Source organism: Enhydra lutris, unplaced genomic scaffold, assembly GCF_002288905.1.
Source record: "Enhydra lutris kenyoni isolate GAN:26980312 unplaced genomic scaffold, ASM228890v2 scaffoldscaffold8, whole genome shotgun sequence".
NCBI lineage: Eukaryota > Metazoa > Chordata > Mammalia > Carnivora > Mustelidae > Enhydra > Enhydra lutris.
Genome location: NW_019154092.1, coordinates 42858906 through 42871874, shown reverse-complemented (window position 1 = coordinate 42871874; position 12969 = coordinate 42858906).

Genomic DNA, 12969 nt, shown 5'->3' with positions numbered 1-12969 from the left:
TTACTAGAACTCCATGTAAACCAAAAGCAATTAAGCCCTAAGTAAGGGCCAACGGGACTCTTTCCTGAGTATTAGCACCATGTCTTTGTGACGTCCATCTTGGTTAACAGAAGCCTATTATGCCTTCCATGGAGGAATGAGTTCATCTATTCCGTACGGTGTAATAAACCTGCCCGTTAAGGTAAAACTTTGACAATCAGAGACAGACAGATGGAGGGATAGAGGGAAGGATGGAGGGAAGAAAGGAGAGATGAAGGGAGGGAGGGAATAATGAACCCATGTGAGTGCTTACAAGATGCTGGGCAGTGTTCTAGGGACTTTGCCTGTATGAGCTGGTGTCCCCCAGGACAGACCCATAAGGGAGATACCATTATTACACCCATTCTTCAGGTACAGACTCTGAGGCACAGAGAAGATAAGCCTGACCACAGGGGCTGGAAGACTGGGTTCTGGAGAGGTGACAGTGTGGCACTCACTGGTACAGGAATGGCTCCTACAAGAATCCCAAGGAGGTGCGGGAGAGAGGAGCTGGAAGATGAGGAGGGCAGGACACTCAGGAACACCTCTCTGCGGTGGCCACGAGGAGATGAGGGTGCCCCTCAAGCGAGTGCCTTAGTCGCTCAGAGGTCTCGCTGGGACAGAGGAGAGGGGGGAAATGAAAGCCCATGGAGCTGGCAGAGCTCTGGGGTGACTCAGGTCAACACCACCTCCTAAGCACCAGTGGGGATGGGGACAGAGCCCACTGTCACCACCCGTGGGGAACTGACCCCTTTCCTGACAGGCCCAACTGTCTGCCAGCTTCCCCTTAACTATCAACAGCCTCTGGCTTAGCTGAGGGCCAAAAAGCCCCTCTCCACAACCCCCCGGGCCAGGTAGGCACCACTTAACAAGTCTCAGACAAAATTCAGCCAACTGTTTAGTATTCATTAGCAAGCCTGCAGACACAGCCACGCGAACCGCTCCACAACTCAGGCAAGTCCCCATCTTGGCCCGCAGCCAGCACCTTACTTCTCGGGAGGCTGCAGAGATATGCAGGCCAGGCCTGTTAAGGGGCACAAGCAGCAGGAGGCCCCCAGGAGGCAGAGCCTTCGGGACCCCCAAGGCACCCAACTTAGCCTGGGCCTGGGAGACTCTTCCACCCAGCATGCAGAAGGCACCGCCTGGACGGTCTTCCCAACCGACTACTGAATTCAAACGCCACTCAGGACACCAAGGAAAAATCGGTTCTTATATACCTCAGGCTAATGAAGCCCCAGGTGTTGAGTTCAAGGATACCTGGAATGCGGGGTAGCTACCTATTAAATGCGGATTCCTGATTAGGATATTTGGAAGGCACAGCTCTTACTCCTAGGGTGTGGACTGAAGTTCAACCGTGTCTACACTTCTTGCTGTAACCTTCGTAGGGAAATGTTTTAAAGCAAAAGATCACAGCACACTGCAGTGCTATAGGCTCAGGGGAGGGCCGGCCATTCAGATACAAGGACGGGCACCGAGGATGTTCAGGTGAGGAACCACCCACCATCCAATGCGGAGGCTTAGGGGTGCAAAGCTCAACCAGGTTCGGGAGATTCTAAGTTCTACTCCTTGGGGTCCCCTGGATACTAGACAGAGCCTGGGGCTAGGCTGTGGGTGGGGTGAGCAACAGTAGGGGCCAATTATGACCCAAATAAGTGACACAGTTGTCTTTTGTCTTCACACAGGATCGGGGGGCCTATAATGGGCTAACACACATGGTGACTCTGGGAAGAGCTGCAACGTTTCTCAGATGACAGTCTATGGTATCATCTGTCTACAGAGCACTTTAAAGAACTAGAGGCTGAGAAAGATAATCTGGAAAACGCAGTATTAAAAAATATGGAAGACAAACCATAAGAACTCTTAATCTCATAACACAAACTGATGGTTGTGGGGGGGGGAGGGAGAGGGTGGTTGGGTTATGGACACTGGGGAGGGTGTGTGCTATGGTGAGTGCTGTGACGTGTAAACCTGGCGATTCACAGACATGTACCCCTGGGGCTAATAATACATTATATGTTAATTTAAAAATAAAAAATAGAAAATAAAAAATTAATTTAAAAAAATATGGAGGATAAAGCTGGATCACACCAGCTGGGAAATACTGGCCTGTCGGCTGGAGAGAAAACAGAAATGTACTTACTGAGCTAAGGTTTAAGATACCAAATGAATGGGTCTTCTGTTTTGAATGGAGACAAACAAACTGAAGTTTTGAGATGGAGAGAACTTTCCTCGTAGCCCCTTCACAGTGAGCACCTGAGCGGGCAGCAAATACGGCAAAGGACGGTGAGCAGAGGGTAGAAAGTGTGTGGTGATCGAGCCAATCATGGGAAAGGGTGAGAAACAAGATGCCAGGGCTTGAAGTCCGACCAGTGCCAGCGTGCAGAGCCTTGATAGAGAATAAGACAGTCCTAAGTTGATGCCAGAAAAGCAGCAAATAGGGTCTCTGAGAACAGTCAGGGGAAGCTCAAGGGCAGACACTAACGAAGGGGTACGTCCTACCGCCACGACCTGGGCAGGCTAATCCTGCATGTGGGGACAGCCCAGGGGACAACTGCCCACAGAGGATGGCCAGGAGAAAGGGAAAGAGAAGGGATGCCCCAGAAGAAGGGTGCAAAGCATGAAAATGGAACTCTGGAGGAGAAAGTCAACGTTTGTTTCAAGGGAAGCTAAAATTGAGACCATTTCAGGACCCCAGAACTGACGCCACTGGTGTCAGTTTTTTTCTCTAGAGAAAAAAACAGATCGGGGGCAGGGGATGGGATAGAGCGGGGTTGGTGTGGCTGGGTGGCTCAGCTGGTAGGGCACCCAACACTCGATCTCAGCTCAGGTCTTGCTCTCGGGGTCATGAATCCAAAAACTGAAGCCCTCCCTGGATGTGGAGACTCCTTAAAAAACAAAAAACATAGGAAAAAAGCGCCAAACAGACCAATCCACTGCACTAGAGCTATTTTACTTCATAACCTTGAGCCATAATCAATACCGAAGTTTAAAATAACACTTAATGAATACGTTTGTGAAAAAGGCGTGGATAGGAATAAAAACTGCATAGTCTTTAAATTTTCCTAACTGGTATGAAATTTATCTTCCCAAAGGGACCTAGTGTCTCTCACTTCATTTTAATCTCTTCTTCCAAAGAGGCCAAAGAGTTCCTTTGGCACTAAAATCCTTCAAATAAAAATACCTGGCAATTCTGTATCATTCGGAATGCCTTTGGCTCAAGTAACGAGACACTTCTCTCGAAGTAGTTGACATGGTAAGTACGTTATTGTTCCACTAAACCCGCGGCCACAGCACGGCCCAGGCCCGGCCCAGCCATTCTTCCCCCGCAGTGTCTTGGCTTTGTGCTACCACTGGAGGTGACCGGCTCCTACAACTCCAACCTTCATCGTTATACATGACAATGTCCTAGGGTAGAGGAACCACCTCCCCTGCCCCGTAGCTTTTTTGTAAATTGGAGGAAACTTTTATCAGAAGCCCCCAGGGAGCTATCTCACAGCCTAGTTGGGGTCCAGGGGACATCCTAAGCTCATCAGGACAGCAAGGACAATGAATGCCCTTAAACCACTCAGATCCACCCCCGGAGCTAAGGGTGGGTCTGTTTATCCTGAGATATTTGTTGAGAAGGAAGACAGGGTACACCTGAATAAACTGGGATTCTTGGACCAAAGGAGAGAGGCAAACAGACACTGAACAGACCATCAGTAACATTTACTAGGAATGCCACAAGCTAGTCGCCGCTGGGGCCCAAAGCTGTAAGTCACAGACTGTTCTCCCAAAACATTTTACAGTGTGGCTGGGGGAAAAGCATAAATGCATATAAGTGGAAGATAATTATAGTACACAAGTCAATGTATGTTAAGTACTAAATGCAAGCACTCTACCACCACACAAAATGCAAGACAGATTCATCCTAAACCAAACACTGTTCTACTGGAAACCAAGTCATAGGTGACTGGAGTTTTATGAGAATGCAAATATTACCTAATTATATATCATAATCGGCTTTGCGCTCCTTAGAGAAAGGCGTTCCATTAGAGGCCGTAATATAATAAACAGATTAAAATCCAAGGCTCTTTTCACAAACATATTCTTTTAAATGACTTAGGATAATGCTCCACAGGAAAGCAGAAAATACAAAGTAAAATGTTTGCAGAAAGTTACCCATGCTGAGGCTCTGTAGATAAGCTCTTTAGAAATACATTCACGGATACAGACGTCCTTGATACCCTTGATACGGCCGCGTTCAGCTATATAAATCTCAGCTTACAAGTGAAGTAAAGACTGACAGGTTTTTCGAAAAACTATGCTATTTACAGATCAGTGAAGTGAGAATTAGTGAGATTCTGCTGTAATGTCTAATTAGGATTAATTAGCTAATGTTCTCAAAGCACAGAGCACGGATGAAATTTAGCACAAGGTTGAATTGTACTATAGTAGAGAGACTGAATATTAATTCTGTTCAAAAACACTGAAGCGAATTATATTTGTAGACACTCTGTTTCAGGAGGTGATCCTTAGGGTGTCCTAGACTTAGTGGCCCACTTCCAAAGAGAGAATGGAATGGCTTAAAGAGTCCCTTTACAGTGGAAAAGCCCAGGAACACCTCTTCAGCCAAATGATCAAGGTTAAGGTCATCAATGATGTCTGCAGATATCACATACCCCGAGACACTGTGATGACAAGGGTATGTCACTACTGCGGGTTTTTTTCCAAAAACCCATAACCCCCATGAGAAAAACATCAGGCAAACCCAGACTGGTGCACATGCCACATGGTACTGAGCCAGCAGCACTCCTCTAGACAGCCAAGGTCATGGACAAACAAGGAAAGACTGAGAAACTGTCACAGACCAAAAGAGACTTGGGGGGGCGGGGGGTAGGAGCGGGGGGGTGGGGGGAGTGGGGTATGACAACTAAGTGGGATGCCATACTCTGGACTGAATCTTGGAACAGAAAAGCAGATGTTAACAGAAAAGCTGGAGAAATCCAGAGAAAGTGTGGTATTTAGTTTAAAAAAAAAAAAGTCAGCTTAAGACATAAATTATGAAGCTAAAGCTGTATGGACATTTTTATTTTTATTTTTTTTAAAGATTTTATTTATCTATTTGACAAAGAGAAATCACAAGTAGACAGAGAGGCAGGCGGGGGGGTGGGGGGGGGAAGCAGGCTCCCTGCTGAGCAGAGAGCCCAATGCAGGACTTGATCCCAGGACCCTGAGATCATGACCTGAGCCGAAGGCAGTGGCTTAACCCACTGAGCCACCCAGGCGCCCCTGTATGGACATTTTTAAAATAAAAGCTATCCATGAATGGATAACATAGTACCAAGTTTACTTATGACCCTGTCAAAACACACAGTAATTATTGATTTTTTGGGTCTTGTCTTAGAAGTTCACGAAAGGATTTGATCTTGGTGAGGCTATTACTCACTGTAGAGAGGAAGCCCAGGAATTATTTAATGTGTGAAAATGCAAAGGCTTGGACAGACACAAACCAGTAAGAAGTGTTGGTTAGTGAATGAAACAGCACATAATCTGGGATTCTCCTCCTGATATAAGTTATGTGATCAAGCTGTAAATTCCTTGAAGGCAGGAACTATTTCTTACTCATTTTTATAACCATCACAGTGCTTGGCATGCAGTAGATGTTTAGTATTAAAGTCAGTTGACTCGGTTTTAGGAGATTAAGTTTCAAGGTCTAACACTTCTCAGAGGTTTCAGCCTGTGGAGGTGGGGGGTGGTGACGAATGGGGGAGAGGGCCTAGAAGGATGAAGGACTAAGGGTAAAGTTTCAAACACAGAGGGGTTGGTAAGGGTTGTTTTATGGTCCCAAACCCCAATCCTGGGTTTTTTCCTTACCAGCTCAGCTTCTTCAAGGAGCGGTGGTGAAGGCTTTAACAGGCAGTCCTCCCTAATGTCACACCATTTTTATACATTTTTAGGGCTCTAAAGACGTCATTATCTCATTAACCAATGAACTTGACGTAGAGAAAAAGCATTAATCCCAATTTTCAGATGTGGACTTTGGCAGCCCAAAGAAGTGTGTATACCATGCTGAACCGTGGCTGAAACTGCAGGGAAAACCCAGGTTTGCCTTCTCAAAACCAGCAGACTTATTAGACACCTCCCCGATGTGTAGCCTATGTCCTCTGGGTGCCTCCTGATCCAACATGTTCTCATGTCTTCTTTCTGTTGGACTTTGAAGCCAATTTGACATAGACTATTAAAAGCAGATCATTAAAATTTCTAAATAAGAATTATAACTTGCCACCTGGAACTAGAGTTAATTAAATGCTCCATGACAGCTCCCTGTGGGATGCGCAACCAGGACCTACGCTTTGCTCTAGCCAGACTCCCTGAGACTACTGGTCTAGAAAGAAGATGAGCAGGACAGAGTCATGATTTTAGTGCAGGTCAGCCTTACCCAGGGCTGGCCATTAGGCATGGACATCAGCTTTTAGTGTTTCTACTTGATAGGACTGGATTCGCCTCTGAAGTGAGTCATCTCCAGCCTAAGCCACCCATTTCTAAGGAACTCTACCCCTGGGTTCATATGTACAAAGCCTGGTAAAGGTTAGTAAAGAAGAATCCCAATCTGGTCCAGATAACCTCCTCTCTCTGGATCAAAATAGGGATTTGGTGAGAGTGAATGGGAAAGGACTAAAAGGGGGCATGAGAAGACTTTCTGGGGTGACAGAAACATTCTCGTATGTCTTGATTGAAGTAGATGGTTATACGGGTGTACATAACGTCCTCAAAACTCGTTGACCTCAATACTTCAGATCTCTGTAAATTCCACCTCAATGTTAAAATAATAATAATGACATCTGAAATTGAACATGCTAAGATTTACTCTAAACAGTGATGAGTGCTTCGGGGCTATTATCCTCATGATCTGAACATATGAATGTGGCTTGAGACCGAGGTGTGTGTGCGCATGTGTGTTTTCAGCATCATCACACTTTGCCATTTATGGAACTTTTGACTAATGATAACTGTCAATTATCTCTTCCTTTGAGGAAGGACTGGCTACCAAGCAGTGCTTCCCCAATCTGACTTTGTGCCACTGATGTCTGTCTATTTTGGTGTATACATAGGACAGAAGCATGTACCTCAAGGATAACTGATTCTATTTAAGGAACTCTTTGAGTTTTGGTGTGTGGAGAGAGACCTGGAAGGCTGGACTTGGAATGAGATCTGGTGATTATGAGAGCCATTCCCTCACTGATAAACAGGGTCTCCCACAGGAGTCCTACAAGACATTCCTGCTCTGGTATGATGCTCCTTATGGGCATCTCCTAGGCTGAGTTATTTGAAGAGCATGAACCAGAGACAGATCAAGTCAATTAAGAGTCAAAGCATCAAGCAGAAGCAAACCAGGGGATCAGGCATAGTCTGAACAGCCCAGGAGCTAAGGGTTCAGATTCTGGCATCAGACCAGACCAGGATTTGAATTCCAGCTCCATCCCTTACTGACCATATGACCTTGGATAAGTCATTTGACCTCACTGTGCCTCAGATCAGCTCATCTATAAAATGGGGATGATGGCAGCACCCATCCCATCAAACGGTTCTGAGAATTATCTTGGTAAATATGTGTAAGGTTCTAAAAGAGCACTTGGCACTACGTACTATTTAGTTGTAAGCTATCATTATTATTTATAGCATTACTCTCCTGAAATACCACCTTTGCTATCTATTCACTCCTTCAAGGGCTACATGTAGACCCACGTAAGACAAACAAAGGAAGTATTTCAGAGAGAAGCACTGCTTGGTAGCAATTCACACTTAAAAGGAAGAGAGGCTTGCCAATTTTCACTAGCCACAAATTCCATAAATGGCAAGAGTGTAATGAAGTTCCTGCTTAAAAAAAAAAAAAAGCTAATGCAACTCCAGGCCACATTAGTAGTACTAGAAAGTTTAAATCATGGGAGTAACAGCCCCAAGGCACATTATACTGTTTAAAGTAAATCGCAACATATTCAATTTCAGAGATCACTTTTATTTTTTAATATTGAGGTAGAATTTACACAGACATTAAGTATTTTATGTAATGAGTTTTGATGGCCATGTCCACACATACGACCCCAATCAAGATACCGAACGTTCCTGTTACCCCTGAACGTCTCCTCATGCCCCCTTCTAGTCAACTCCTGTCCATCCTAGACAGAGGCAGCCACTGTCATGATTTCTAACACCGTGTATTAGTTTTGTCGACTCTTGAACTTTATCTAAATAGAATCATTCAGGAGGTACTTCATTTTTCTGGCTTTTTTTTTTCACTTATGTTGTTGAGATTCTATCTCGTGCATCTGTATTTTCTTTATTTTTATTGTTGAGTATTATTCCACTTTCCATGATCTTATCACAATTTCTTTACCCATCCTCTGCTGATGGCACTTGGGTTGATTCCAAATTGGGACTATCATGAACAAAGCTGCTGTAACATTCTCATGAGTCTTTCTATGGACATATGTTTTCATTTCTCTTACATAAGGATCTAAAAGCGAAACAGGTGGGCCATGGAGTAGACGTAGGTCTAACTTTGAGAACTGCCAAAACAGTTCTCCAAGACAGTTCTATCATCTTACACTCCCACCAGCATTGTTCAAACATCCTACATGTTCCATATTCTTGCCAACATCTCATATTGCCAGTCTTTCTGATTTTAGCTATTCTAGCAGTGATGAATAGTATCTCCTTGTGGTTTCAATTTGCATTTCCCTTACAACAAATGATGTAACCTTCTTACGCCCATTTGTATATCTTCTTTTGTCAAACATCTTTTCAAGTCTTTTGCCCATGTTTTCCTTTGGATTGTTGGTCTTTTATTATTGACTTGTGGGAGTTGATTAATTATTACATATTAAGTCTTGCTTGTTTATATTTCTTGCAAGAATTTCCTCCCAATCTATAGATTCCCTATTCATATTCTTAGTATTAATTAATTAATTCATATTCTTAATAACATCTCTTCATGAAAAGAAATATCTCATTTTGATCAAGGCTAATATATTGTTTTTCTCTTGTGATTAGTGTTTTTAATGTCCTAATCTCTGACTAATCTGACTATCCACAACCACAAAGATATTTTCCCATGTTTTCTTAGTGTATCTTTTTTTAAGAGAGAGAAGAGAGAGGAAGGAAGGGTAGGGGGAAGGTAAAAAGGGAGAGAGAGAGAATTCAAAGCAGGATCCACATTCAGTGCTAAGATGGAAAAAGCGTGCACTCTCACGAGCCTAGGATCACGAGCCAAAATCAAAAATTTGATACTCAACCAAATGAGCCACCCAGGCACCCCTCCTATGTTTTCTTATTCAAATTCTGTTTAGCTTCCCCATTAATTCTATGCTCTCACTCATTAGTTTTGATATGTTCAGTGGAGTCAGGGTCAAGGTTCATCTTATTAACAGGGAGATTTTTTTTTCCAGCACCACCTATTAAAAAGCCCTTCTTGTTGAACTGATTTCCCATCATTGTCAAAAATAGGTTAATTATAGATGTGTAGTTCTACTGGCAGACTCTATTCTGTTTCATGGATCTGTCTTTCTTTATGCTGGTATCACTATCTTTGTTACTATAGCTTTAGAGTAAGTCTTGAAATCAGGATGGGTCCTCTAACTTTGTTTTTCTTTTTAAATATCATTTTGCCACTATAGATCTTTTGCATTCATATACATTTTGAATTAGCTTGTCAGTTTCTTCAAATTAGCCCGCTAAAGTTTTGACTGGGACTGTGTGAATCTAAAGATCAATTTTGGGGGGAATGAATGTAGTTGTCACGGTAGCTATACAGTTCCAACAACGAATCAGGGAGTCTAGAATTAGACCCATTTCACAAATGCAGGACCCTCTGCTCAGACATACCAATAAAGTGTCTGCTCAAGTATATATCGCTAGTTAAGTAAGGAGGCTGAGATCCCAAGGCGGGTGGGCTGGACCTTAACCCTCACGTGCTCTTTGCCAGGCTGTCCAAAATTGGCATGCAACCAGAGGAAGCATCTGGAGCATGGCAATCCTTCCACAAGAGAAACTGCCGAAAAAACTAAGGACTGCCAGCCTGGAGAAGAAAAGATAATAAGAAGACAGGATGGTTTGTCCGGAAAAAATTTAATGAATTATCATGTGAAAGACCCTGGGGTAGAAACTTCAAGAGGCCAACGTTGGTTCAAAAACACTTAAATGAAAAAAAAAAAAAAAAAAAAAAAAAACTTAAATGACCAGAAATGTCTTAGAGAGGCAGCAAAGCTGGTGGTGAAGTACACAGACTGAGGAGACAGGCTGCCTGGGTTCCAATCCCATCTCTGTGACTTACTAGCTGTATGGCCATGGGCACTGTCAATTAACCTCTCTGTGCCTCGCTTTTCTTCAGCTGTAAAACAGGGATAAAAATTGTCTTGGATCAGGCACCAGAGTGGCTCAGTTGGTTAAGTGTCTGCTTTCGGTTCAGGTCATGATTCCACTTCTTGGGGTCAAGTTCCACATGGGGCTCCTTGCTTGGCGGGGCGTCTGCTTCTCTCTCCACCCTTCCCCCTGCTCATGCTCCCTCTCACTGTCTTTCTCTCTTAAATAATAAAAAATCTTAAAAAAAAAAACAAAGCAAAAACTGTCTTGGATCAATGGCCTAGTAATCATAAAGGACTCATGCCAGCATCGGGTACACAGCTGGTGCCAAGTAAGGGTCAATGGGTAAAAAAATCAAGAAATGGATGGGAGGACCAGCCAGGACATTCTTTCTCAAAGGGTTCCAAAAATGTCTGAATTACTATCTATTCTGATAGCTACAGAAAAGATGCTTGCATTATAGGAAAAGTTGGATTACATAGTCTCTGGGGTTCCTCCCCCCCCCCCTAGTTTTAAGATCCAATACCTCTAAGTCAATTCCTTCAAAAGTCATGAAGAGGGGCGGCTGGGTGGCTCAGTTGGTTAAGGGTCAGCCTTCGGCTCAGGTCATGATCCCAGGAGCCTGGGATCAAGGCCCACGTCAGGTTCCCTGCTCACATGGAGTCTGCTTCTCCCCTGACCTTCCCCCGGGCTCGTGCTCTCTCTTTCTAACAAATAAATAAAATCTTTAAAAAAAAAAAAAAAGTTATGAAGACAACAACAGGCATGACCACCCTCTTGCCTCCATCAATCGATACATTCTCTCTTCCTTCCATCAGTTAGCGCCTGGCTTGCCTGGAGACAAAGCCTCTAAGTGATGTAAGGAAATATAACCCACGTTGTGCCCTCAGTCATACACAGGTGACAGAAAGGAAGAGGAGATGGACACCAAAAGGAAGCATCAGAATTCACTTGCCTACAATACGAGTCGCTAGCTTCTGCCGGTCTAAGGCCCTGCGTCTTTGGTTCACTTGTTGAGATCTAGCAAAGTCCACGGTGAAGGGAAATGGCATTCTTCCAACTCAGAGAGGCTGGGTGTTTTTGTTCTCAGTACCACGTGGAGGACTGTTTCTTCTCCAGGCCCAGGCTTCAGAGATTTGTATCTATCGAAAACCTGTTGCACCCCTCAAGTACTCCCTTCTCCAAAATAATGTCGCTGTGGGAGTCATCTGGCATGTCCTTGAACCCCTTCCTGGGCCTCTCTTCATCTTCAACTCTTATGGACCTCTAGCGTTTTCCCAGCCCCATTTCTTACTCCTGACAGACAAGGTGCTCCAAGCCTTTTAAGGCTTGTGTGTGTGTGTGTGTGTGTGTGTTTAAACACTCTCATTCCTAAGTGCTTTCCCCTTCTCTCCTTGCCTTCTACCCACTGGCTCCACTTAACGAGCTGCTTAATTACTTTCCCAGGCCATTTCGGTGGATTAAAACCGTCCCTGCTCTGGAAGAGGCTGTTACATTTCTCACGACTCTGGCCGTCAGAGACCATACCTGTCCCTCTTCCTAGAGGAGAATCAATCTCAGCATTTTATGAGGTGCTCATCATGAGCCCTGTGGCCTCAGAATCAAACCATCTCTCCCAAGTCTGATGACGCACTGGAGAAGATCCTGGTAATCAGGAACAAGGAGCCAGTGGGGGGTCAGATATCAGAAATATTTGGGGCACCTGGGTGGCTCAGTGGGTTAAAGCCTCTGCCTTCAGCTCAGGTCATGATCTCAGGGTCGTGGGACTGAGTCCCCCATCAGGCTCTCTGCTCAGCAGGGAGCCTACTTCCCTTCCTCTCTCTGCCTGCCTCTCTGCCTAAATGTGATCTCTGTCTGTCAAATAAATAAAATCTTTAAAAGGAAAAATATATATGTATTTATTTGAGCCCCAAACCATGTGGTGCCATTTACCAGATGTGCCACCTAGAGCAACTCCCTTCATCTCTCCCCGAGCCACCTTCCTCCTCTCTCGGGGAAGAATGGTGAGAGCCAGACCTCTAAACACTTACCTGTCCCTTACACTTCCTCTTTGGATGCGTCAAACAGATACTGCAGATAAAATGTTCTGTAAACCATAAATGCCCGAAACAAATACAAGGCCTGTTGAAGAGGCTGCCCTTGGCCACTTGGATGAATAAACCAGAAACGGTGCACATGCTGGAGTACCAAATTCTCCACTGTCACCTAGGTCAGCACGATACAGCGTCATCAGTTTCACTGTATCCTAAATTTTACTGGGCGCCAGAAGAAATATCTTAAATCGACATGACTCGGCCAGATACAGGAGCATCCACAATGGGCAGGATTAAAGGAAGGATGTAGAACCAAAAGGTTCCAGTTTTTGTGGTATTATTAATTCGCAATGGGAGCTTCTCTTTATCTCTAGTGCCCCAGACTCTCCCACTGAATAGGGTTGCTGTGAGATCAAGTCCTACATTAGAAGTAATCTACTACCTTATAAATTCAGTGGACAATATTAGGATGGTTTTATGGATTCACCCATAAAGAACCAGAGACTCATTTCCCTAGGGTTCGACCGAATCCAAAGCCAGCAAATGTCATGCCCAATATGGTACCAAGAAGAGTGTG